The sequence below is a fragment of the Ambystoma mexicanum genome, chromosome 3p (assembly GCF_040938575.1).
Source record: "Ambystoma mexicanum isolate Mex_15411 chromosome 3p, UKY_AmexF1_1, whole genome shotgun sequence".
Lineage (NCBI taxonomy): Eukaryota > Metazoa > Chordata > Amphibia > Caudata > Ambystomatidae > Ambystoma > Ambystoma mexicanum.
This window is the reverse complement of record NC_090925.1, coordinates 1,208,360,026-1,208,385,156: the sequence shown is the minus strand read 5'-3', so window position 1 is coordinate 1,208,385,156 and position 25,131 is coordinate 1,208,360,026. Positions and strand designations below refer to the sequence as shown.

Here is a 25,131-nt window from a genome sequence, read left to right as displayed (position 1 = left end):
AGAGATGCAATTTCAGCAAACCATTTCAGAAGCAAAGAGTGATTTAGGCAGTGTGGTATCCGTAATTACCACATTGCACAAATTCGAGCCTCGAGCAGGCAGTGTCGGAGTGCCAGATATTTGTAAGTGTGGAACCTCGCCCTCCAGAAGATTGACAGTTGTGCTCCCATTACAAACACTGCACCAACACTGCCGATTTGATCTTTGAGAAGCCAGGTAGTTATAGTTCCTTCTGATTGTTGTAAACAGTTTTTCCTTCTGCTTTCTTTCTTCCTTATCCGCCTTGCGCCATTTTTAACTTGGACTTCAGATACTATTGTTGAGTTTAAGAGCGGGCTATTAGCCATGTGTGGTGTAGGAGAGGGATTGCTTGAAGCTGCCAGTGCTACGCCTCTTTCCGCCTGGGTTAGCATAATGGAGAAGGAAGCGGCGGCTCCATGGAATCGGGGATAGTAGTAACTACATTCTCTACATTCAGCCCCGTTAGCGTTACAACTGTCTACACATTATCAATTGGAAGTGCTTTAATTTCCGATTAAACGTTAGCCTCGGTACTTCTGAGTTTCAGCATAGAGGATAACGGACATCTGGCATCTCCTTGTTTCATAAGCTCCTCCCAAACCGTTTTAGCAGCATTTTAACAGCAAAGTGTAATACTTCATTGCGGGCAGACAAGCCAGATCACACAGATCGGTTTGTAGCGTCAGGTTTTCCACCCTCACTGTTGTCTGACATACTCTCAGGGTCGATTTACAGTGAATAGTCAAAACATTGGTTTGATGAAGCCGAAAGGCCCTGCTGGGTGATATGTTATCTGCTGGCCCATGCTATCACTAGTTAAATGTTCTACATGTTCAACTCCTTCCCATTTGATCATCTAATGCTCATCGATGGACAAAGGGCATACAAAAAGAATAGCAACGTTCCAAAAGGGAGTTGTTGTCTATGTCCCCCAAAGAATTAAGTGTATTCTCCTGCCAAGCGAACTCCTTTGAAATAAAAGGTTCTGTTTGAGTGGTTACAGCAGCACAGCCAGGGATGTCATTTCACCAAAATGCCAGTGGTAGCGGAAGTGACATCACACAACCCTTGACTACATCACACGAAGTGATGTCATTTGACCCCACCCCGAAGTGATATCGCAACCTTTCACCTGTTGACAAAACAGGAAGTGGCATCACATAGCATTGTACACTCCGAAAAATATGGTTATGATATCACTATAATGTGTTCATACAAGAATGGCCCATATTACCAAATTACTGTGAATGCAAGCAGACGCCCATGACCAAATGATAATGATGTGTTATTATAAAGCACTTGCACTAGAAAAAAACCAATATCACCCAACCTGTGTTGGTACTCCTTTATCGACCTCGGATGAAAGGCTGAGTTGAGGCGTTTAAGAACAGACTAAATCAGTGACTCACCCCCTGAAGTGTGCCTGAAATAAACCTTTAATGAGTCTAGCTATTATTGAATAGAATTCCAGAAAGACACATTATTTGGTATTCCTATTCTTTCTTATTTAGGGTGAGTGCTGAAAGTGCTAGACTTGTGGCACTCCTGTTCTTATTTTTCTTTTTTATTTTTTTAAGGGGCCTGAACAAGAAAGCCAGCCACTCCAGAAGTAAAGAGCCACATGGTGCTGGCTACAGCCCAGGAGCTTGCATTACAAAAACAAAATCTTTTTTTTTTGTTTTTTTTTTAAGAGGTCGCAAGGGACACCACAGAGGTCACAGTTGTGACCTCTGGCGACCCCTAAGTGACGTCACTGCAGCAGAGCTCAGCCTTTTTATATACTGCTTTCTGCTTCGAAAGTGGTTATTTTTGTGTTCATTGTTGTGTGAGTCGGAGGTTCCCTTGTAACATCTCCTTCTGCCTCTGATGTAACACGGGGCTGAGATGTTCTGGGTAGAGCCCTTTTCTATCCATTGGACTTCCTTCACGGTTTCGATTCACATAGGTTATACACCGTTAGTTTGTTAGGTGCTTTTCCAGGCATTGGCACAGAAACAACTCGCAAAATTCACTGCGTTGGAGCTACAGAAATGTCAATTTAATGAGCTCAGTGTGGGTCGCTTACCTCTGCCAAGCAGGCATCTTTAGGTAGAGGGAGGAAACTGTCCTCGTGCCAGACCATGGCAGACCACTTTGTAACCTACTTGGTTACCCGTGCAGCGGTCTGTGCTGCATGTGAGGTTTTAACCTCTCGTCGGCAAAACTCCCACTCCAGAGATAAATTAGGTAGGGACTCGGTTATCATGTTGGCAGCTGACCTTAATGTGCAGTTCGAGCCATTGAAGGATCTAAGAGTTGTATGTGAGGACGAGGACACAGCCTGGGATATTCCTGACCTTATAGCAAAGTATCCAGCGAGAGCACACAAGTCCTCTCTGGGAATAGCACATATTTTAGCTAATCTTGAACTAAGAGCATGTAACAGATTTCCAGGCGATCAACCGGCTAGGCCCACATTCGTATACATGGCAGTCAAAAATCCCATATAGATTACATCCTCAATGTTACAAAAGATTGGTCTCTAGTCAAAGAAGTGCCGATGACCGCTTAGATAGTGACCATCAGCCTTTGTGAGCAAAAAGTGGCACTAACAAGAGGGTACATGCGCCATCTCTTAACCCCAGTACTGCCCTAAAGGGCCATGCAATACAAAGAATAAAATCGTGTAAGGAACTCATGGTGGCAACAGTAAAGACAGACACAAGTGATGATCACAGTTCAAGGGTGTTTATTGAACTTCATCTTGTCAAATAAAATGGGCTTATACAAAAAAAAGATTGCCTATCCTTACTACTAAACTACAAAATGAGTGTGGGATAATGTTCACCAGAAAAGAAGTGTTCACAAAATGAAAGTCAGGATGGTAAGGCTGGGTCTCGCTTCCCCACGTTTGAAGCGCGGGACAAGGTGGGACTCTCGCACAGCACACTCATTGGCCTCGTCAACCCAAGGTTCACAATTCAGTGCAGCGATATCGAAAACCTTCAGCGGCTAAGTCTCCTTCTTGAAAAAGTCTGTTTTATAAGGCTGGCTGGTCCAAAGAAAAAACAGATAAACAAGAAGTTACTTTGATACTCTTGTTCCTTGGGCGATTGCTCTTTGCCCCTTGGATCACCCTCTGCTGGGTTTGGATCCCCTTAACAGTTTGGGCCTCCCTCCATCGTGTTCACTATGGCCTTTCTTTAATACAGTTCATGCATTCTTAACACAGTTCATGCATTGCTCAATTTTTTCAGAAAGCAGGGTTTTCCCTCGCCTCGCTTTCTCTTGGCATCCCTCCGTCGGGGTTCACACTTTCCACAATTTGCAGTTCACAACCTTCTCGGAAAGTTGGGTTCCCTTCCCCTAGCTTTCCTCTGGCCACGGGTCAGAGACTTGCAACTGTATAAGGGATTTGACCGTACCCTTATAGGACCACTCTGACGCCTCATGATACTCTTTTCCTAGGGCTTCTATTTCTCGTTTGAAAAGACTAGCGGAGTTGGTGAGGAGAGTTGAGTCTGCTGGAGTCTCTCTCCCCTGTCTACTACAGCGTGTGGGAGGGCTTAAAAACCCTGCACCCTGCTTCAACATTTTTCAGACAGGATTCCAGAAGAAGGGAGGCACGGCAATAAATATATTGATCCTTCAGATCTTGAAAGCGAAAGTAAAAGAAGGCGCCCCAAAAATCTACCTGGCATTCGTAGACTTATCAAAAGCCTTTGATAAAATTGATCGAGAAAAATTATGGCTGAAACTGAGCAAGTGGGAATGCCCAACGTCCGTCCTGGCACCAATAAAAGCGCTTCACGAAAACACAAAAATCAGAGTAAAACTCAGAGTAAAACTGAATAAACAAGGCACCTTGTCGGAAGAGATTGAAATCCAGAGAGGTGTAAAGCAGGGCTGCCCACTAGCTCCAGCCCTGTTCATCGCTTTCTTGGGGGACTACCAGATTGAAGAAAAAAAAATAAGAGCTTTCCCACCAAAAATAGGAAAGGAAATCATACCACGACTATGGTACGCAGACGACGCCATCATTATTGACCAAACACCAATTGGGCTGCAACGAAAACTGAACAATCTGGCAAATTATATGTCAACAAACCATCTGGAAATTAACACAACAAAAACTAAAGTGATGGTCTTTGAAAAAACCGCAAACAAAAATACAAAGCAGTCAAATTGGCATCTTGAAAACGCCAAACTGGAAGTAGTTGACAAATTCAAATACCTAGGGGTAACCTTAGATGGATCAGCAGGTGACAACGCAATACAAGATCAGTTATGGGACAAAGTGAAAAGACTTACGGCACAAACGAGACTGGTCGACAACAAATTTGGGAAATTTTCCATTATTCCGGCAATAAAATTTTACAAGGCAAAGGTTGTGCCGTCTATCACCTATGGTATGGAAGCCGCCCTCAATTTACCGAACTCAATATGGCAAAAATTGGAAGGACACGTGTGGAAGGCAGTACTAGGCCTACCGAAATCAACCTCCATGCCCGCAATCAGAAGGGAATTGGGCCTGGTCTCGTTAGCTACATCAGTCAAGCAAAGCAAACTGAGACTTTATAGAAAAATCATAATGGCCGATTCGTTGCCAATATGCGCGGTGATAGCAGAAGAATTAAAAACGGGCACTTGTAAAGCGCTCAAAAATTGGGCAACAACAATACAAGAAACACTAAACGAAATATCATGCACAGAAGAAGATCTAACAAAAAACCCAGACAGAGTAAAGAAAAAAATCGAACTCATGGATTGGATCCACACTGTAGACACAGCGAGAGCAAATAAGCTACTCACCCACCTTCCACCGACGTTCAACAGGGTGAAAGAGCCACTGAACTACTGCAAAAAGTTCCCGAACAAAAAGATGAGGAGCACATTCTTGAAGGCAAGACTAAACCTGCTGATGACCCACCAAATCCTAGCCATTAGATCATCAAAAATGGATAAAAGTTGCCGCCTATGCAAAAATAAAGAAGAAGTGGAAACATTGCGACATCTAGTCCTAAGATGCCCAAAAACCAGCATAAGTAGAGACAGATACATACAACCATGTCTGCAAGGGGCGACGACGCTAGATGAAGAGGCGGTCTGGAATAGGCTAATCTCCGGAGAAACAACGAGATGGACCATAGCGGCAGTAAAATTGATAGACCTTGCCTTCGAAAAGATTTCCAACATACAGGCCCATACAAAAATAGCAGAGATAGCCGGAACAGTGAAATTGCCCATTGCAAGCCAAATCCAAGAAACAATCAAATAACAGCGAAATTCCTGAGAGAGAAGGCGGAAAGTAAATACGAACTCAGAAGTGTCAACATCATAAAAATGACTGTCAAAAGCGCCTTGGCACATCTGTAGAAGAAGAAGGGTTCTTGAAAAATCGTTAATTTCATTTCCGATTAAAAACAAGTTAAAAAAAAAGAAATTTAAAAAAAAAAAAAAAGACTAGGTCCCGGTCAGAGTCTTTTGAATGAGCACCGACGTGGCGCTGGACCCCTCTGCACCTGGACCATTACTGGGCTTTCTTTCAAGTTCAATCACATACACAAGTTCTTTCTTTCAGATTCCTTGCATTAAAAAATGTCACTTGCAACCTTGGGATCAACACAGTTCGGTTTACTATCAGCTTCCTCCAAATCACTGGCTGTGCTGAGCCCCTTTGGCTTCTTTGTTCTCTGGAGTCAAGGGTAGTACCACAGTAGCCAACATGCCTCTCTGCCTGCGTTATCAAAGTGGGAGGCCCCCATGTACCATTTACGTCTGCTGCTTCGGACGCCTGCTCTAGCGTCCAGTCTTATGCTTTCCCTTTCAGAGGCTTCATGGTCCTGAGTTGAAAAGGGCAAGGGCGATTTCCCCTTTGTCGCCCTTCCAGGTCTCACCTCCTTTTTTCTCAGTTTGAACTGCTGGTTAGGTGTAGCTGTCTCCTCGTGCATTCGGCCTTGCTCAAAGTGTGCTTTCGTGCTCCGCCATTTATCCCTGTGGGGAAGGTAAAGGGCTGTCAGTTGTGCGTGATTATTGTCAATTGCCTGACTCTGCCTGACCCGTGTTTTGGGACATGTCGGGTAAAGGGCTATGGTGTTAGTCCGTTGTTGGTTATTGTGTAAGGAAGTGTTCGTGTGGAGAAAGGGGGGGGGGGTTAGAGCTTCTAAATAACCTGCAGGGTAGGATGGGGAAAAGGTGTTACAGGGAAGGGGATACCACGTCTCAACCCTCTTTGTCCCATTTCCGCTCCCGGAGGACCTCTGACCCAGGTGATCCTCCACTGGTCCACCCCCAGAAACTGGATCCAATAGCGATGGCTGTGTCCTGGCCACCTGGATGACAGATCTCCGGGGGCCAACAGGTGATCTCAACCCTGTATCTAGCATCTACAATGCCAAATTGCCTCTATTACAATCATTGTTTACGAATATTTTGAGTTATACAGAGGTTGTTACATTATGCGGCCATCCATACAGATTGTGCCCCATTGTTACGATTCCTGTCCCCAGCCCCCCGGCATATCGGGCTGGAGCCAGGTCACTGCAACCTAGTCGGCCCTTAAGGTCCTCTCCATCTCCCCAGACACCTACTTGGACTTAGACTTGGCGCCTTTGGCACCAAGTTCACACACAGTCCTGAGATCCACTTAGTATTGGACTTGCAATGTAGTATGGGGCAATGGATGCCCCCATGTAATTCAGTTCCTTGAACTGGATGAGCGGTCTAGTCTTTCGGGTGTGGCTCAGCCCAGGGATACCTGGGATACCTACACACTATTTAAACCAACCCCGGCCTGAGAAACATGGTTTGCGTTTCTCTGCACCTGCAGCGTGACACTCACCGTGCTCGGATCTCCTGAAGAGGCCCACTTCTTTCCTCAGCGCCAGCGCACCTGCCAGAATAAGAACTTCATTGCCAATACTCACCTCGAAGAGCATCCAACTTCTGTCCAGCTCTTCCAGTCTTGCGGATTCCTACGGCAGAGTCATCTCTATCTTGGCACGCCGCGCCCTACCAAAGAGGAGAATAAAAGACGTTAGTAAGCATTCTGCAATACTTAGCGCTCTCGAATTTGCAAATAGAGTTTAATCCTTACCTGAACTCCCGTTGATCGGACAACTTCTGCTCTGGAGCATCCCGTTGATCTGAAAAAGAGGAAAGGACACATCAGGTTAGCGCAAAACATTTAAGAGGCGTCGCACATCGTGCTTTCTCACCGCAGCTCATCTCCTCAGCTCGCTTCGATGCTGGGTTACTGTGGCACCTAAAAGGACACAGAAAAGACGAACATTGGTTAGTGCTAAGGAAGCCAATAAGCATCACGCTCCGCATTCCTACTTGCTTCAGAAGCGCATCACCATCCTCAAGACTTTCATCACCTAAGGAAAGAAAGACACAGTATTAAAGGGACTAGAGCCATCAGAACTTTTGTAAGACTCATTCCAATTACCGGTCGGGCTGAAGCCGCAGCAAGCCCTGTCCGCCGGGCCCGTCAGATCCTCACTCCTCTTGACAGGCGCAGAAGCAGCACAAACACCTCCCTTCCCATTGGGTTTTGGCACCTGGGAAATAGACACCACAGGCCTCCTCAACCCTCTGGGGAAAGAGGGTTAGGGTCCGTGGAGTGGATAGGTAGAGGGAGTTCAGGATGACCGGAAAGAGGTTTAGGAACTAGCAGTGGCTGGGTTGGGGGGAAATAGGGGTAACGTACTCCTCGACTCCTGTGCCGATCTTGCAGGTATTCAGTTGAGATACACCGCCCTCTCATACATGCACATCTTGCACCACATATTCAACTCAGAGATTATTTCTTGGAAGGCTTTTGTATTGGAGCCTCTAACCAATATTCAGCTTGTGCTCTGGTATCACTTTTGTAATGCTTGCCCAAAATAGCATAACCGATGTGCAATCACAAGTACCCCACATTTACCCCATGTGTAGGCAACAAACAATAACATGCAAACAAGTACTAAACACTTAGCTCTGGCTTCTGCGTGAGTTCGAGGTCCTTGGGCCTTTCTGTGTTGAAGGGCTGTGAACTTCTCACCAGATCCGATTCAACTACGGGCTGTGAACAGTAAAACAAAGTCAATGCACGTGCGTGCGAAAAGTCGTTCCTTTAGAACGTTCCCTGCGGGATTTCAAAATTGTTAATCAGTGCGGTTACTTCACCGCCTAGCCCACTCCAACTTAGGGTTAGTATTCATGCTCTGCATGCAACTAGTAATCAAGTTTCCTGTGCTTCGATTCAGCCTAGGAACTTGGATCCAGCCGCGCGTAGCGCGTCCCACTCCGACAGAAGTTAAACGTGTACTTAGCTTTTCTTGTACGCGGGGCCGGGGATGTGGCAGGCGGGCGGTGCACCGCGTAGGCGTGCCTCCTGGAGCTCGGGAAGAACACGTCCTCTCATGCCGGTGACCAGGATTGCGAGCGGAGCTCCTTGGGCGCGGCTCGCGCATGCGCAGTAGTGCGTGTGTGATCCGATTGCTCCCAGCAGGTCTGTGAAGCACACGGCCTGCTGGGAGATGTAGTTTCCGGGCGGTTCTCCATCCTTGGGCCTTCTTCCTGAAAAATGGATGGAGAACTCGCCTGGACAAGCTACTGGCACAACCCCAAGCCTCCTTAACTCCTCCCAGGCCCCCCACAACTCTACCAATGACTCCAGCCCTGACAGGGCCCGTGCCAGTGAAGCAACTAGGCACCCTCCAGCCCGCATCACCCAATGCACCCCTGCATCGAAGGCAGGATGGAGAGTGCCCCACATCAAAAAACAAGGTGAGGAGAGGTCCGGGGGAAGGTTGGGACCCAGGGAAGAAAAGGGGGGCCAGACAAGCAAGACCAATAGGGAATTGACCTCTGATAATACTGTATTTCAGGCCCAGTGCTTGGTTGAGCAAGTCCAGGGAAGGGTTCGAAGTGGTCGGAAGTCCGGACCGGCTGAGTGGCGTCCCCGTGGATATCAGGTGAGGGTTACACCCATCTAGCAAAACCCAGATAGTGCACACAAAAGCCATACAACACATTAGTTGGTTCGATAAGGATTGTTGAGAGACCACAAATGCACTTATAGCTGACCTTAAGAACCCTATTGGTCCTGTAAAGGTGCAGAAGGAGGAGACTGACACACAGGTGGCATTGTTGTTGATATAAACTTTTATTAGTAATGAAAATAAAGAAAAAAACCTAACTTTCCCTAATTCTAAGAGGGGTTTCCCTCACTCAACTAAAATAGTAAGGTTTCAGTCAGGATGTCCATATAAATCATTAGTACCCGGCTCAGCAAAATGTCAATAAAATAAACGCCCCATAGCCTTACCTGATGGTAATCGCAACAATGTTGCAGCGTGCATCTCGTGCCAGTCCCGAACATAGTTTCCATGGAAAGGGAGCAGGTACAACCCGTAGTCCCTTCTTCCTGTTCCATTCATTTCAATGGCACCAGACGGGCACAGCACCGTTTCTCGACTCGAGAAAAATTGCGATTACTACCCCAGGCTTCTAACTTTAGCTCCCAGGCTTCTAACTAGGGCCCCGGGGGCATTACCTGACTGGTAATGGCCCCCTCCTTGGGTCATATTGCTTAAATAGTCCACTGCTGTGTGTCAAAAGGCCTACTTCTGTCCCTCACTCTTATAACTAAACTAAAGAGGTAGTGGATTTACTTGGTCCAGAAGAATGGCTCCATTCTTCTGGACAGCAGATCTCAGTTCAAGTTGTTAGGTAGGATCTTGACCTGAAGGAATGACTCCCTTCCCAATTCACAATCACTTGCCAAGGCACAAAACAAAGTTCAAGGTTGTGTTGCCAACAAACAGTAAAGTTCTCAATTCAACTTGAGAGGTAAAGTTCCAGTCCAAACAGCAACATTCTTTATTGCCCATTGTTGCGTCTTCACTAATGGGTTCCTGGACAATGCCGCCCTTCTCCAGGTATCTTGTTTGTTAGTTTTCTACCAGCATGGAGAGTGACTCCCTTGCCCTGGTCTGTGTTCCAGAATTCATCTCTTCTCCTGGTACTCCACACCAGCACAATGTTGCAACACCTGGGAGAATTCCATTCCCCTGGCTTTCCCTTTCATGGTTTTACACACTTGTACAATATCAGGGGATAATGACTCCCTTCCTCTGCTTTCAGTACTTCACAAAAAGAAAAGGATTGTTGATCCTTTAACCCTTTGCTTCAGAAAGTTCACTATTTCTTTGGGGTCGACTGTCCCCAATCCCAACGGCCGTCCCAGGGAGCCCCAGCAGGGTCCCCATCCTTCCTGGACAAAAAAGCTGTAATGCATCCCAGCCAGAGCTGTAGGACAGCCGTGGGTGCTGTGTTAGGTCCCATGTGGGTCGACCACCCCCCAGCCCAGCGGTGGTCTTTGGGCAACCCGGAGAGGTCCCGTCCCTCCCCAGAGGGAAAAGCTGTAACGTGGCACAGTCCGCTCCAGGACTGCTGGGGATGCTCCCGCCACCATTGGCGTCTTCCTCACACATGGGTCAACCACCCCCCCCCCCCCAGACCAGCTGTGGTCCTGGGGTGACCCGACGGGGTTCCCGTCCCTCTCTGTAGGAAAAGATGTAACGCAGCATGGCCACAGCTCCAGGACAGCCAGGGGTGCTGCCCCTGGCCTTGGGTGTCTGCCTCACATGTCGGTCATCCCCATCCCCTCACCCCCAGTCCAGTGGCGGTCATGAGGGGGACCTGGCACTGTCCCCATCTCTCCCGGCATGGAAACGTTGTAATGCAGCATAGTCAATGCTCCAGGACGGCCAGAGGGTCTGCCCACGGCCTTGGGCGCCTGTCTCCCATGTGGGTCGACTGTACCAAAGCCCAGCGGTGGTCCCAGAGAGCCTTGGCAGGGTCCCCATTTCTCCCAGAGGGAAAAGCTGTAAGGCAGCCTATCCAGAGCTCTAGGACGGTCAGGGGTGCTGCCCACGACCTTGGGATTGTGCCTTGTATGCGGGTCGGCTGCCCCCCAGCCCAGCGGCATTCATGGGGTGAACTGGCAGGGTCCTCATCCCTCCCCGGAGGGAAAACTCTAACGCAACATGGCCAGAGCTCCAGGACGTCTGGGTGTGCTGCCCCCATCCTTGGGCGCCTTCCTCTGATGTGGGTCGATAGTCCTTAAGTGCAGTTGGGGTCCCAGAGAGCCCCGGCAGTGTCTTCATTCCTCCCCGGAGGGAAAAGCTGTAATGTCACCCAGCCAGAGCTCTAGGACGACCAGGTGTGCTGCCCCTAGCCATGGGAGTCTGCCTTGTATGTGCGTCAACTGCCCCCCAGCACAGCAGTAGTCGTGGGGCGACACAACAGGGTCCCCGCCCCTCCCCAGAGGGAAAGCTGTAACACAGCATGGTCAGAACTGCCCGGTGCTGCCCCCGACCTTGGACATCTGGGTCGACTGCCCCCAGCCCACCAGCAGTCATGGGGCGACCTAGTAGGGCCCCCCCCATTCCTTCCCAGGAAAAGCTGTAACGCGACATGGCCAGAACTCCAGGACGGCCGGGGATGCTGTCCCCCCCGGGACCTTGGGCATCTGTCTCTCACATGGGTCGATTACCTCCAAGTGCAGCAGCGGTTATGTTGTGAACCGGCAGGGTCCACGTTGCTACCCAGAGGGAATGGAAAAGTTGTAATGCAGCACAGTCAATGGTCCAGGACGGCCAGTGGTGCTGCCCCGTCCTTGGGCACTTGTTTTCCATGTGGGCCAACAGTCACAAAGCCCAGCGGTGGTCCCAGGGAGCCCTGGCAGGGTTCCCATTGCTCCCCAGAGGGAAAAGCTGTGATTGCAGCCCAGTCAGAGCTCTAGGACAGCCGGTGGTGCTGCCACTAGCCTTGGGCATCTGCCTCGCACGTGGGTCGACCGGCCCCCCAGCCCAGTGGCGGTCATGGGGCAACCTGGCGGAGTCGTCATCCCTCCCCAGAGGGAAAACCTCTAACTCAACCTGGCCAGAGCTCTAGGACGGCCAGGAGTCCTGTAACTGGCCTTGGGCACCTGTCTCCCATGTGGGTCGACCATCCCAAAGCCCAGCAGAGGTCCCATGGAGCCTTGGCAGGGTCCTCATCTTTCCCCAGAGCTAAAAGCTATAACACAGCCCAGCCAGAGCTCTAGGGCGGCCATGATTGTGCTGCCCATGACCTTGGGAGTCTGCCTTGTATGTGGGTTGACTGCCCCTCAGCCCAACAGCGGTCATGGAGTGATCTGGCAGGTTCCTCAACCCCCCTCAGAGGGAAAACTGTAGCGCAGCATGGCCAGAGCTCCAGAACAGTTGGGGGTGCTGCCCCCATCCTTGGGTGCCTTCCTCCCATGTGGGTTGATTGTTCTCAAGCTCAGTGGCAGTCCCAGGGATCCCCGGCAGAGTCTCCATCCCTCCACAGAGAGAAAAGCTGTAATGCCACCCAGTCAGAGCTCTAGGATGACTGGGGTTGCTGCCCTTAGCCATGGGAGTCTGCCTTGTATGTGGGTTGACTGCCCACAACCCAGCGGCAGTGACCCGGCAGGGTCCCCGTCCCTCCCCAAAGGGAAAAGCTGTAACGCGGCATTACCAGAATTCCAGGACCGCTGTGGTGATGCCCCTGACCTTGGACATCTGGGTCAACCACCCCCATCCCAGCGTCAGTCATGGGGCGACCTGGCGCGGTCCCCGTCCCTCCCCAGAGAGAGAAGCTGCTAGGTGGCATGGCCAGAACTCAAGGACGGTCTGGGTGCTGGCCCCGCCCTTGGGCGTCTGTCTCTCACGTGGGTCGACTGCCTCCAAGTGCAACAGCAATTATGTGGTGAACCGGCAGAGTCCCTGTTGCTACCCAGAGGGAAAAGCTGTACCGCGGCATGGCCAGCACTTCAGGATTGCCGGGGGTGCTGGCCTTGGGCGCTTGACTCGCATGTGGGTCAACCACCTCCAAGCCCAGCGGTGGTCCCCGGGAAGCCTGGCAGGGTCCCCATCCCTACTTGGTTAGAAAAGCTCTAACACGACACACCAGAGCTCTAGGATGGCCGTGAGTGCTGCCCCTAGCCATGGGCGTCTGCCTCACACATGGTTCGAGCGCCCCTGTTCCCCAGCACAGCGGCGGTCACGAGCAGCCCCGGCAGGGTCCCTGTCCCTCCCCAGAGGGAAAAGAAAGCTGTAACGCGGCATGTCCAGAGCTGCAGGATAGCCGGGGGTGCAGCCCGCAGCCTGGGCACCTCTCATGTGGGTCGACCAGTCCCCAAGCCCAGCGGCAGTCCCAGGGAGCCCCGGTAGGGTCTCCATCCCTCCCCAGAGGACAGAGTTGTAAGGCAGCCTAGCCAGAGCTCTCGGACTGGCAGGTGTGGTGCCTCTGGCCATGGGCATCTGTCTTGCGTGTGGGTCAGCCACCCCCCCCCAAGCCCAGCATTGGTCGTGGGGTGACCCAGTGGGGTCCCTCCCCAGAAGGAAAAGCTCGAACGTGGCCCAGCCAGTGATCCGGGGTGCTGCGACGGTTAATGGGCCAAACAGCCCCCCACCCCTAAAATCCTTTCCATGGTGGTCTAGAGCTTCTTTCTCCTTCACAGGGGTGTCAAAATCGGGAGCAGAAAGAAGATGCCTCGCTGTGAGGGGATTCCGGAGAGGGCTGGTCCAGAGGCACAGTGCCAGCCCCCGATGACCCCACGTTTGCTACTTTAAGTAGAGTGGAATGTTGTTTTGCCTTCCTTGGGGGTAAATCTGTGCAAAACCACACCAATTTGCCCCCAAAAAAGGTAGACCGACACTGTTCCATTTTGTTGGCATTTTTGGTGGTGGGCACCTGTTTTCTGCAGGGGTGCTCCCCAACCCCAAGATCATTTCCCCGGTGGCCTGGTAGGTCTAAAAATCGTTGCATTTCCCTCAAAGTTTTAGGTTCTGAGCTCTTCATAATTGCGATTCATAATTGCTTCTGCTCTCTCAGTTGTCCCTTTCTTCCCTTCATGAGAAATCAACTGTCCTATATAGAAGACCTCTTCCTGACACTATTGCAACTTATTTGTCCACTTTATATCCTTTCTCTGAAACAATAGTCCTGCGTTTAATTGAATATTTTCTACATCTTTCTTCTGTCTCACTGCACACCAAAATGTCATCCACATATTGGACGATTGCACTTAAGAGCTCAACATTACATAATTCGATCTGGTGCACTCTATTAAAGATTGAAGGGGACTCACAGTACCCCTAAGGTAATCGAGTATGTTTCCGGTGGTTTGTTCTATATGAAAGGAAGTCAAATCCTGTGAGTCTTCATGAAGAGGAATTGAATAGGGCGCATTTTTTTTTATCTATGACTGTAAAATATTTGGCCTTTGATGGGATATTGCACAATATTGTCGCGGGATTTGGAACTAAAGGAAACTCATCTTCGACTATATTGTTTAGAGGGTTGAAGGTCCTGAATAAATCTCCACAACCCCCTTGCCCTGTCAATTCTCTCACTGGGTACACAGCCGTATTACATGGAAAATCGGATGGTACCAATATTCCTTGCTTCATCAAAGTGGAAATGGTCTCAAATATAACTTCATTTGCCTCTCTGGACATAGGGTATTGCTTTGCACGCGGCAAAAGTGTGAAGTGATCCTGGTTTAAACTTAATTTTAACTGCTCCTACTCCCTTTAATAGACCCACGTCATATGGACTTGTGGTCCATAAAATCTTTGACACTTTTTCTAAATCTTCCTGAAATAATGAAGAGGTCTTTTTTTTTTTTACCAACGCCATTCTCTGTGTTATTTCTCTACTTTTATCCAATAAATGAGACTTATGAAAAATACTAATTCATCATCAGTATACTCATCCTTAAATAACTCCTTGTCTGTCACATCTGTCAGCCTGTATCCTCCACTGAGAGCTATCGCTGTTTCCTCTCCAACTGCTTTTGCTTCTAACGCCAAAGGGATACTCTGCCTTTCAGCATCCATAGGGATTTCTGGTCTGAACAAAAACTCATAAGGAATTCTTAATAGTTTACCTATCAATCGGGGCACGCATGATAATAAAACAGTCACTCCATACAGAACTACTTCCAGGTCTAAAGGGACCCCTTGTATTGCTTTCTGGCCTGTAAAGGCTAATATAAACTATCTCACATTCATATAATGTATCCCTGGTGTAGAACACACTATTCCGTTGTCAGTAAAAGATTTTGTCATGTTAGGTTTCGTCATTAAGTCACACCCTAATATGTTAACTGGTGTTTGCCTAGAATATAATAATGGCATAGACCTGTCATGTTCTCCTATAGAGATTGGTAATTCATCTGTAAATGGAACCAAATTCATCACCTCTGTCAATCCCTGTGCTTTTATTGCAATACCTGACACAGGGTATTTTCTCTCATGGACACAGGAACTCGTTGCTCCAGTGTCCACAAGAAATAAATGTCTTGCCTCCTAGTGTCACCTTGACCATTGGCTCCTTTTGGGGGTCCAGTCTCATTGATGGTACTGAACACATCAGGTTGCTCTTTGGGCTGTCCTATTGTGGATATAAATTCATCCCTGTGTTAACACTACTGCTGTGTGATTAAGTTATCACAATAACAGTTTGAATCAAATGGTAATCTCACCTTAGCAGACTGCAATATTCCATGGAAAGCCAATGCTGAATGCAAGGACCACCCCGACCAACGCGCCACTCTCTGCTCGGAAATAATACCCCGAGAGGAAGTACGCGTCCGTCAGGGAAACCCTCTGGGGTAGAAAACCCTGGTTGGAAGTGTATCCCGGGGACTTGGATGCGGATTGAATACACCGATGTAATGGAGGTTCAAACTCGGGAAGGCTTCTTCTGGAGAGAATGACAACAGAGAAGGGTAAGAAGGAGGAAGGAAGTGAATATGGCGATAAGGTAAGGAACAGTAAGATCTTCCCCTAACCTCTAAACCTGTCGAATCTTGAATACCTGGAGAGAAGCCGAAGAGGCGGGAGCTAATGAGGGCGTTGGAGCGAGAATACTGTCAAAAATAGAAAGGTAAGTGAAGCACTAGGAGCGTGAGTCTACGAGACCCAGAGGAATGCTTTGAATATGATCTGATGTAAACTGAATTTTACCCGGGGGATAGTAGCACAAAGACCAAGAAACTGTGCCTTGTTACGAGATATGGGTAGCACGACGATGGGTCGGGTAAACTTCGGGAGCTGAGGAAAGATTCTGCGAAATAGATTATAGACAGAGTTAGTGTAAGTTAGAGATAGGGTAGGTAGAATCAAGGGGAGAGTGGAGCAATAATATCTAGGAGCGAACTCACAGAGCATCAGCTAGAACAGTAGCGACGCGAAGAACTGACCAACTTCGTGAAGTATAAGGAGTCACATGAGCCTCACGCCGTGCTTCTGGCAAACGTGAAAAGACTAACTGCATTTGGAACTGTTAGAAATGCTATCCGCCATCTTGGAATTACCGCTCCGAATGGAGCCACAGAGCCGGGTACGGGACCATGAGGTCCAATTCTTGAAATGTGTAACAGTATACCCCCTTCTCCTGGGAGGGGACCCCGGCTTCCCAGGATGTAATCTAAAAAATCATCGAACCAGTCGGGGTGCGCAAACCCCTGAAGCTGGTTCCCAAGCCCGTTCAACCGGAGAATAGCCCTCCCAGTCCACCAGAAACTGTAATCTCCCTTTGTAATACCGGGAATCACAGATGCTGGCGACTTCATATTCTGGTCCAGTATCTGTCGAAATTGGGGGTGGAGGAGTATTATCTGACCGACAAAACCGTTCTTGAACTGCAATCTTGATCTGAGACAGATGGAATACAGGATGTATCCTAGACCAGGATGGAGGTCGCTCGAGTTTGACAGCAGCTGAACCCACCAATGACCGAATCTTGAAAGGGCCAAAGTACCTTGGGGACAACTTGGAGGGAACCAGATGACGGGGAAGAAAGCGAGAGCACAACCAAACAGAATCTCCAGGTTTCAACTGTGGGACGTCTCGGCGATGTCTATCGGCCATCATCTTGGCTCTGTCTTGAGCAGTTTGGAAGGATTTCTTAGCGAGTCTATGACCTTCCTGGATCTTAGATATGAGGCCATCTACTCCTGGGCAGCATGAAGGGGAACTGACAACAGAAGGTACAAATGATGGGTGAAATCCGTAAGAACAGTAGAAAGGACTAGTGTGAAGTGCCGAATGTCGAGCATTATTATATGCAAATGGTAGCAATTCCACCCAATTATCCTGGGCAGCTGATATAAAACACCGAAGATAACTTTCCAGGGTTTGATTAAGGCGCTCGGTCTGTCCGTTAGTTTGCGGATGATATCCAGAACTGAGCGCCCTCCTGATCCCCAGGACATGGCATACTCTTCCCCAGAATTGTGATGTGTATTGAGGGCCTCGATCTGAAACCACAGTGTCTGGTAAACCGTGTCCGGAAAAGATTTCGGAGATAAAGATCTTAGCCATTCCTTCAGCACCTGGCAGTTTGTTCAAGGGAGTGAAATGGGCTAGCTTAGTCAAGTAAACTATGGTGACCATTATAGTGGTCTTATTATGTGAAGGAGGAAGAGCTACGATAAAGTCAGTAGAGATCACCTGCCAAGGCTTATCTGGACTTGGCATCCGGGTGAGTAATCCCAGAGGTGGAGTCCTAAGATTCTTGGATTGGGAGCAAACGCTCCATGTCATGACGTAATCCTGTGCATCTTTGCGAACCTTGGGCCACCAAAAGTGTCGTTGTACCAAATCTAATGTGCCTTGAACCCCTCGCTGACCGGTGGTTCGAGAGTCGTGGCACATCTGTAATACTTCTTGTTGTAGTTCCAAGGTGGGCACCAAGACCTGGGATTTGTAGAAGTAGTAAGAATTATTCTGGACGAGAGGATGTGTGGAAGCAATCTCCCTGCAGAATGCCTGATTAGTTGTGGATGTGGTTTTTAATTCTTGTAGAAAATCGGTAATGACTGCGATGAATTTGGCTTTGGGAAATAAGGGTTCCGGGCTGAATTGAGAGATGGGGGAGTCTTTACGAGAGAGAGCATCAGCCCTTAGATTTTGTTTTCCAGGAAAGAAGGTGAATTCTATTCGATACGGGAGAAAGAAATATGCCCAGCGTGCTTGTCGACTATTAGTCGTATGAGCATTCTGTAAGACCTTTAGATTTTGATGGTCCATTTGTACTTCTACGGCAAAGGAAGAGCCTAATAACAAGTGTCTGCACTCTTCAAAGACCCTCTTTATTGCAAATAATTCCTTCTCGAGTACCGAATAGTTCTGCTCAGAGGCATTGAAGGTCTTAGAAAGATAAGCGACAGGTCGTTCATCTCCCTGATCTGTGCGTTGTAGTAGAACCGCGCCCAATGCATGATGAGAGGCATCCGTTTCTACGAAGAATTGTTTTGTCTGGTCTGGAGGTACCAAAATGGAAGCAGAAGTGAACATGGTTTTCAGAGTCTGAAATGCATGATTGGTGGATTCGTTCCAAAGGTACGGGCTCCCTTTCTTGAGGAGTCGAGTAAAAGGTAGAATTATTTCCGAAAAACAAGGAATGAATTTCCTATAGAAATTGGCGAAACCTAAAAAACATTGTATCTCCTTAACGTTTGTTGGTATTGGCCATTCGATTACAGCGGAGACCTTTTTTGGATCCATGGAAATACCCTGTGATGACATCACAAAACCAAGATAGGTCACCTGCCTTTGATGGAATTCACATTTGGAAGCTTTACAATAAAGCTGATTATTCTGCAAGCGTTCAAGTACAGTGTTTACATGTTTAATATGCTCCTCTTGGGAGGAGGAGTATATTAAGATGTCTTCTAAATAGATAACAAAATGGAATAGAATGTCTGAGAAGAGATGGCCCATAAGCGTTGGAACACAGCAGGAGCGTTAACTAAACCAAAGGGCATTACCTGGTATTCGTAGTGGCAGAATAGTGTTCTGAACGCTGTTTTCCATTCGTCTCCAGGAGCAATACGAATGAGATGGTAAGCCCCACGGAAGTCTAACTTTGTGTAGAATGAAACTCCTCGAACTGCTTCAAGGATGTCCGGGATTAATGGCATAGGATACTTATCTGCCACCGTAATCTTATTGATCCCTCGATAGTCAATACATGGTTGCAGTTCATTTGTATCTTTTTTTGGAATGAAGAAGGGAGGCTCCAGCCGGAGAAACCGATTCGGTAATGAGTCAGTTCTGTAAATTGGCTTGAAGGTATTCTTTGACTTCCTTTTCTCTCTACGAAAGCACATACATTCTCCCAAAAAGAATGGGCTTATCAGGAAGTAGTTGTATATGACAGTCATCTCTCCTGTGAGGTGGTAGGGTAGGGAACTCGGGATTGGAAAACACAGACTGGTATTTTTGATAGCATTCTGGGATAACCTCCAAGTGATAAATAGTTGAAACTAAAGGAGATCCTGAGTTTTCGGTTTCAGTCTAGAAAAATGGATACCTCTCCTATGTGACCGCAAACGTATTCTGATGGCCGTGGGCCAACCGTCTCATGCACGATATGACAGAATATAGGTTTCCGAGTTTGCCCATGAACGGCCATTTTATGTAACAAGAATCGCCATTTTTGTTTTCTAACTATTGCTCATTGCTTTCTGTTCTTATTGCTTCGCAGTACATTTTCTTCTTACATTGCTCAACTGTAAAACATTGTTTCTGCACGTGAAAGGACAGGGCCGCAAGGATAACAAGAGTTTGTTGAAACACAATGTAGGCAGCGCCAGGAAGAATGCCCGGCTCCCTCCTGAATGTATCCTCGAAGCAGAGCTGCAGGGCATTTAATCATTTCGCAGCTGCCAGCCAGTCTCGTTATATGGTAGAATATGTTAGAATAAAGCAGCTAAAGGCTTGAATTATCCTCTTCTTACGGCCCCGCTTCGCTGAGCCCCGTTAGAGTGTGTCGGCTCCCAGGACACAAATAGCACCTCATAGATAGCAAGGTCTGGAATGCAAATCTCCCTCGTATGTTGCTCGCTTCCAAGAACAGAAGCGCTGTGTTCTGTTCAACAACTGAAAGATGCCTCCGCACTCACAAATTGCAAATTGCTACTAGAATAGATATTTGAAGGTGTCATAGCTGTCGAAAGTGTCCATCATCACACCAAGTTCAAAGAAACCCAATAAAGGGGGGTGTTAAACATGTCATAGCTGATTGTTTGATATGCATTTTGTATATATGTAACTGATGTTACATAATTCACTCTCTTGCGTCCCTTGAGGTCTAGAGATGCACGTCGCGGGGCGTGAAACCGAGTTGGCCAACTGAGACTTTTGCTTTGCAATAAACCCTAGCTTTGGGAATACAACCTTGTGTCTGGCGTATCTATCGTGTGTGGTGACTCGCCTTGTTTCCATAGGCATAAGGGACCCCTAGGGGCCCCTTCCAAGATGGCGCCCGAATAGGGACCCTCCCCCACTTGTTCCATCGCATACATTGTAATTGAGTAAGGCGCAGAACGGCGAGGACGGGACGATTGAGCCGGGATCAAGAGGTGTTCGGGGTGCCCTGTAGAAGTGATGAGACACTCCTTTGCAGATCTGCACACATCTGATCCCTGATCGACGTGCCTGGCTAGAGAAAAAGGAGGCGAGGGTCCCGAAACGAGGCAGAAGCCAAGAAACGCAGACACAACGTCATTTGGTGCGTCAGTATAAGGACGACTTGATTTATCAGGTGAGTCATTCCCCGATTCAAAGTAATCCTGATATTGAGGTTGAGAGTTGACTTTGCAAAATTAAACGCCCTAAGTAATGTTGATTAACCAAGGGGGAAGGTTGAAACATGCCTGGGGTATTGTCCCCCCTAGCGGGGTTTTTCCGCTGTGGTAGACAATCTTTGGAAGAAGGCCAAATTGTACCACCTGGGGGAATGCCGGCGTATGAGATGTATGTGAAGTATGGAGTGGGGGTGATAATATTCTGCGAGACTTGGCATAGGCAAACCAGAAAGCAACAAGACCATCAGTGGCCGATTAATGTTAGTTTTGAGATAGCAAGAATAGATAACTTGGAAAGGGTGTTTATAAGAAAGAAAGTGCGTCCTGCAGCATTTGATATTGTTAAGGACTGGAGAAGGAAAGCAATGCTCAGATTTAGAAGTAGAGCGAAGCATGCGCGCAGGCATAAATCGAAAGGTGAAGTAGCGGAAGAGAAAGAAGAGGAGGAGTGGACTGAGAGTCTAAGAAGGGCAGGTAGGCGTGACCAGTTGAATATAGAAAAAATATACCCACAACAAGAATTACACATAGCAGATGAATTGATAGAAAACATATTGACCCATACAAAACAAGGCCCAAGATCAGAAGTATGGCCAGACACGTCAGTAACTAGTGCCCAAACCCCGCCCAAAGCCCAAGCTCTCCCTCCGGTAGCTCAAGCCCTCCCACAGCCACAGACCGCACACGTAACACTTCCTATTAGCCAACCAGTCCCACAACAGACACTCCCTGTTCCCATTGTCCCATCCGCAACTCCCGCCTCAGACACAGACTCGGTACCGTCCGTTCCTCCCGGGGTTGAAATTGAAACCACGGGGGCGAGAGGCAGGACTGAACAACAGGGATGCATGAGGGTAACTCGCAGTGCGATCAGCAAAGAAAGGAAGGTGGAATTGCAGCAACATGCAGAGATGTATATAGACGGGAATGATGGGACGGCAGCTTTGGCTTCGATGTATGACTTCTGAAGAAGCAACGAAAGACAGGTAGTGCTGGAATGCATGGGTGAATATTTTGGTGGAGAAATGGAAACAGTTAATTGGGAATTGGGAAATTACCACTGCAGCGATTGTTAGATTTGAATGCATTAGCACGCTGTAGGGAGAGGGATGAAGAAGTGAGAGAACATGTATATGGACTTTTTGAACTTAAAGATGAATTCGATAATGATTATGCTGAAATGTTTACTACACCTGGGTACAGGAGTAGGGATATCGGGAGACATAGGAAGGAAACTGTAGAGATATATATACGACGACGACATTCAATGTCGTAAGTGCAGAGGGGCGACAAGTCGAAAGTATGTATACAAGAAGCGTTTAGATGGATGTCAGATCCCAGTATTCCCACAATGGAGATACATGAGATATTTGATGAATATTCCATGCCCATGAAAAGAAAAGCACTGCAGTCGATGGCTGAACATCTATTAGACAAAGATATAAAAAACGATAAGGCCAGCCCACCTGAAATAATGGCAGTATATAAAAGAGCACTAGAACGAGGGACAGGAGAAACAGCCCTATCGCTTGATCTGGGAATATTGTTACACATGAGAGAAGGGGGAGGGGCACTAAGTGGGGCATTTCCTATGAGAGAGGTCCCACCTACCTTTGTGCCCAAAGTAGAGGTTCCCGCAGCGGGCAATGTAGCGGCGCAGGTAACACCAGCCCATTATACCGCCCAATATGTGCATGCCCCCTTTTCCAGACAGGAGGTGAACAACATAAAGCGGACGATTCCTGATATAAGAAAGAATCCTGCAGGGTTTTACAAGGAAGTAGAGTCCTGCCTGCAATCATCCGTGCTTACCATGGGTGACATAGACCTAATATTCCCAGTGATCCTGCCAACAGACATATGGAAACAAATAAGAAAGGTGGATGACACAACAACCTTTGGCGCCACATGGGCGGACTTGATAATAGAAGACGGGAATAAAGCGGTTGGAGGAACTGAACCTGGTAGCATTACCAGCACGAATAGTACAGAAATTGAAAGAAATTGTCCCAGAGAAAAGAATTCAATGGGACAAATTGACTGCATGTGTACAAGGCAAGGATGAGTTAGCTACAGATTATTTTAACAGATTTGAAGAAGTATTTACAGACTTCAGTGGGCAGGATGTGAGCTCGGGAAGCGGGAAAGAGGTTATTTGTTGACAAATATGTGAGGGGGTTAAAACTTCCAATCCAGGATCTAATAATGACATCAGAGTGTGCATGGCAAGCAAAAACGCTGGGCGAAGTATTACACATGGCCCAATATTATGAGTACAGAGTGACTGCGGAAAAAGAGAAGGACAGGGTAAATCTGAAAACGCAGGTACTACTGCAGCAAGTAGTAGGACATAATAGAGGGAGAGGGAACGCACAAGGAAGGAGTAATTCAAATATGCATGGGGGAACGGTGGGACCAAATCAGTGTGCGTATTGTAAGGAGGAAGGACACTGGCGAGAGCAATGTCCGCATATGCAGAACAGAAATGGGTCAGGTCAGAGGAGACGGCATTGAGGACACCAAGGAGCGAATGGACCAAATAGGAATAGTATGCAGCAGCACCACAATAATGGAGGTAATCAAAACCACGCCCAAAACCAAAGTGCCCCTAACCAGTGTCAGGGACAGCAAAACCAACAGTATGGAAATCAGAGTGGGAGAAATAGAGGGAAGAGTGGGAACGTTTTCGATACACAGCCAAACACGTATTACAGTAACAGCAATGATTATACATCGGATGATGTGTTATTTCCCCAATAGGACAGCCCAGGACAGGGGTCGGAACCAGTCTCTATTCCCGTGAATCAGAGAGGACCCTACGTAGAAATGAGTCGGGAATGAGGAGCACAGCTTTCTTGTAGATACAGCAGCGCAAAGGTGTTCGATAGACCACCACTTGGTTCCGGATATACCACTGTCGGGGCAAAAGAATGTTTCCGTAGGGTTCGCAGGTACACCAGTCATAAACCCAGTGTCCCAACCAGTCCCAGTTACTATAGGACCATTCACTGAACATTGTCCTTTCCTTTTAACAGACAATTGTGGGGAGAACTTGTTGGGATTAAATTTGTTGAAAAAATTAGGCTCCGTTATACATTGCACGGCAGACGGGGTGTTCCTAACGATTTGGCCACAAGATGCCCCTGTGACAGAATTCATGTCTGAAACTTTACCAGGAGAACTAAGTAAAGTGCCAACCTGTATATGGGCAATGCATGACAACGATGTAGGATGCTTGAAAATAGAGCCAGTAAAGATAATTTTGAAAGAAGGTGTTACCCTACCGCGAATTCCCCAATACAAAATTTCGGCTGAAGGTGAGAAAGGATTGAAGAGTATTGTTACAGATTTGGTGAAATAAGGGGTGATTGAAGAAATTACAGGCAATACATGCAACAGCCCGATTCTTCCAGTATATAACAAAGGAGGCAATGAAGTACCATACCGTTTTATAATTGATTTGCGCGCATTAAACAAAGTAGTAGATCCACAATTTCCTTTAGTGCCAGATGTCACTACAATATTGACAATGATACCTGTTTCAGCAGAATATTTTAGTGTAGTTGATCTAAAAAATGTGTTCTTCAACATTCCAGTGGACAAGGACAGCAGATATTTGTTCGCGTTCACATTAGGAGGACGATCATTTACATTCACGCGGATTCCGCAAGGTTACACGGAAAGTCTGAGTATTTACAGTAGAGCATTAAAAGAGCAGCTAGACATGCTAGACTTACCAGTGGGTTGCGTACTCTTGCAATACATAGACGATCTATTATTAGCTGCTGACACAGAGGAGATTTGTAAAGAAAGCACTGTATTACTACTGTCACACCTAGCGGCACATGGCCATAAAGCTAGTTTGAAGAAATGTCAATATAATCGACAGGAGGTGGCCTATTTGGGCTACCTACTTTCGAAAGAAGGGAGAAGGCTAACCCCAGAACGCATAGAAAGTATTTCTTTTATGCCTATTCCAAAGACACAGAAAGGATTCAGAGCCATAATAGGCCTGGCTTCATATTGCCGACAATGGATTGGTAATTTTGCGTTAATTGTGAAACCGATGGTGAATTTGACTAGAAACGATGTGGCTATGCCTTTACAGTGGGATGAGGAATGTCAGAAAGCATTTGATCAATTGAAAACTGCATTATGTTCGGCTCCAGTTTTGGGCACGCCGAATTATGAGAAGGTTTTTAGACTATTTGTGTGTGAAAGTGAAGGATGTGCATTGGCGGTTTTGACACAGAACCAGGTGGACAAAATAGGCCATGCGGCTATTTTTCTTCTGCGCTGGACCCTGTAGCGCGCGCACTACCACGATGTTTGCGATCTGTCGCGGTGGCTGCTGCGTCAGTGAAACAAACGGAAGGGATGGTATTGGGGCATACTTTAATTCTGATGCTGCCACATGCCATAGACGTTCTATTAAATAGGACACAGACGCAACACCTCACCTCTTCTAGATT

General features: G+C 47.6%; 1 long non-coding RNA gene across 1 annotated transcript in view; it reads left to right on the top strand.

The window, feature by feature from the left end:
* The window catches only part of LOC138581364 (uncharacterized), a 217,506-nt gene that overhangs the window by 62,597 nt on the left and 129,778 nt on the right, over nucleotides 1-25,131 (top strand). The gene's annotated exons all lie outside the window — the stretch shown is intronic.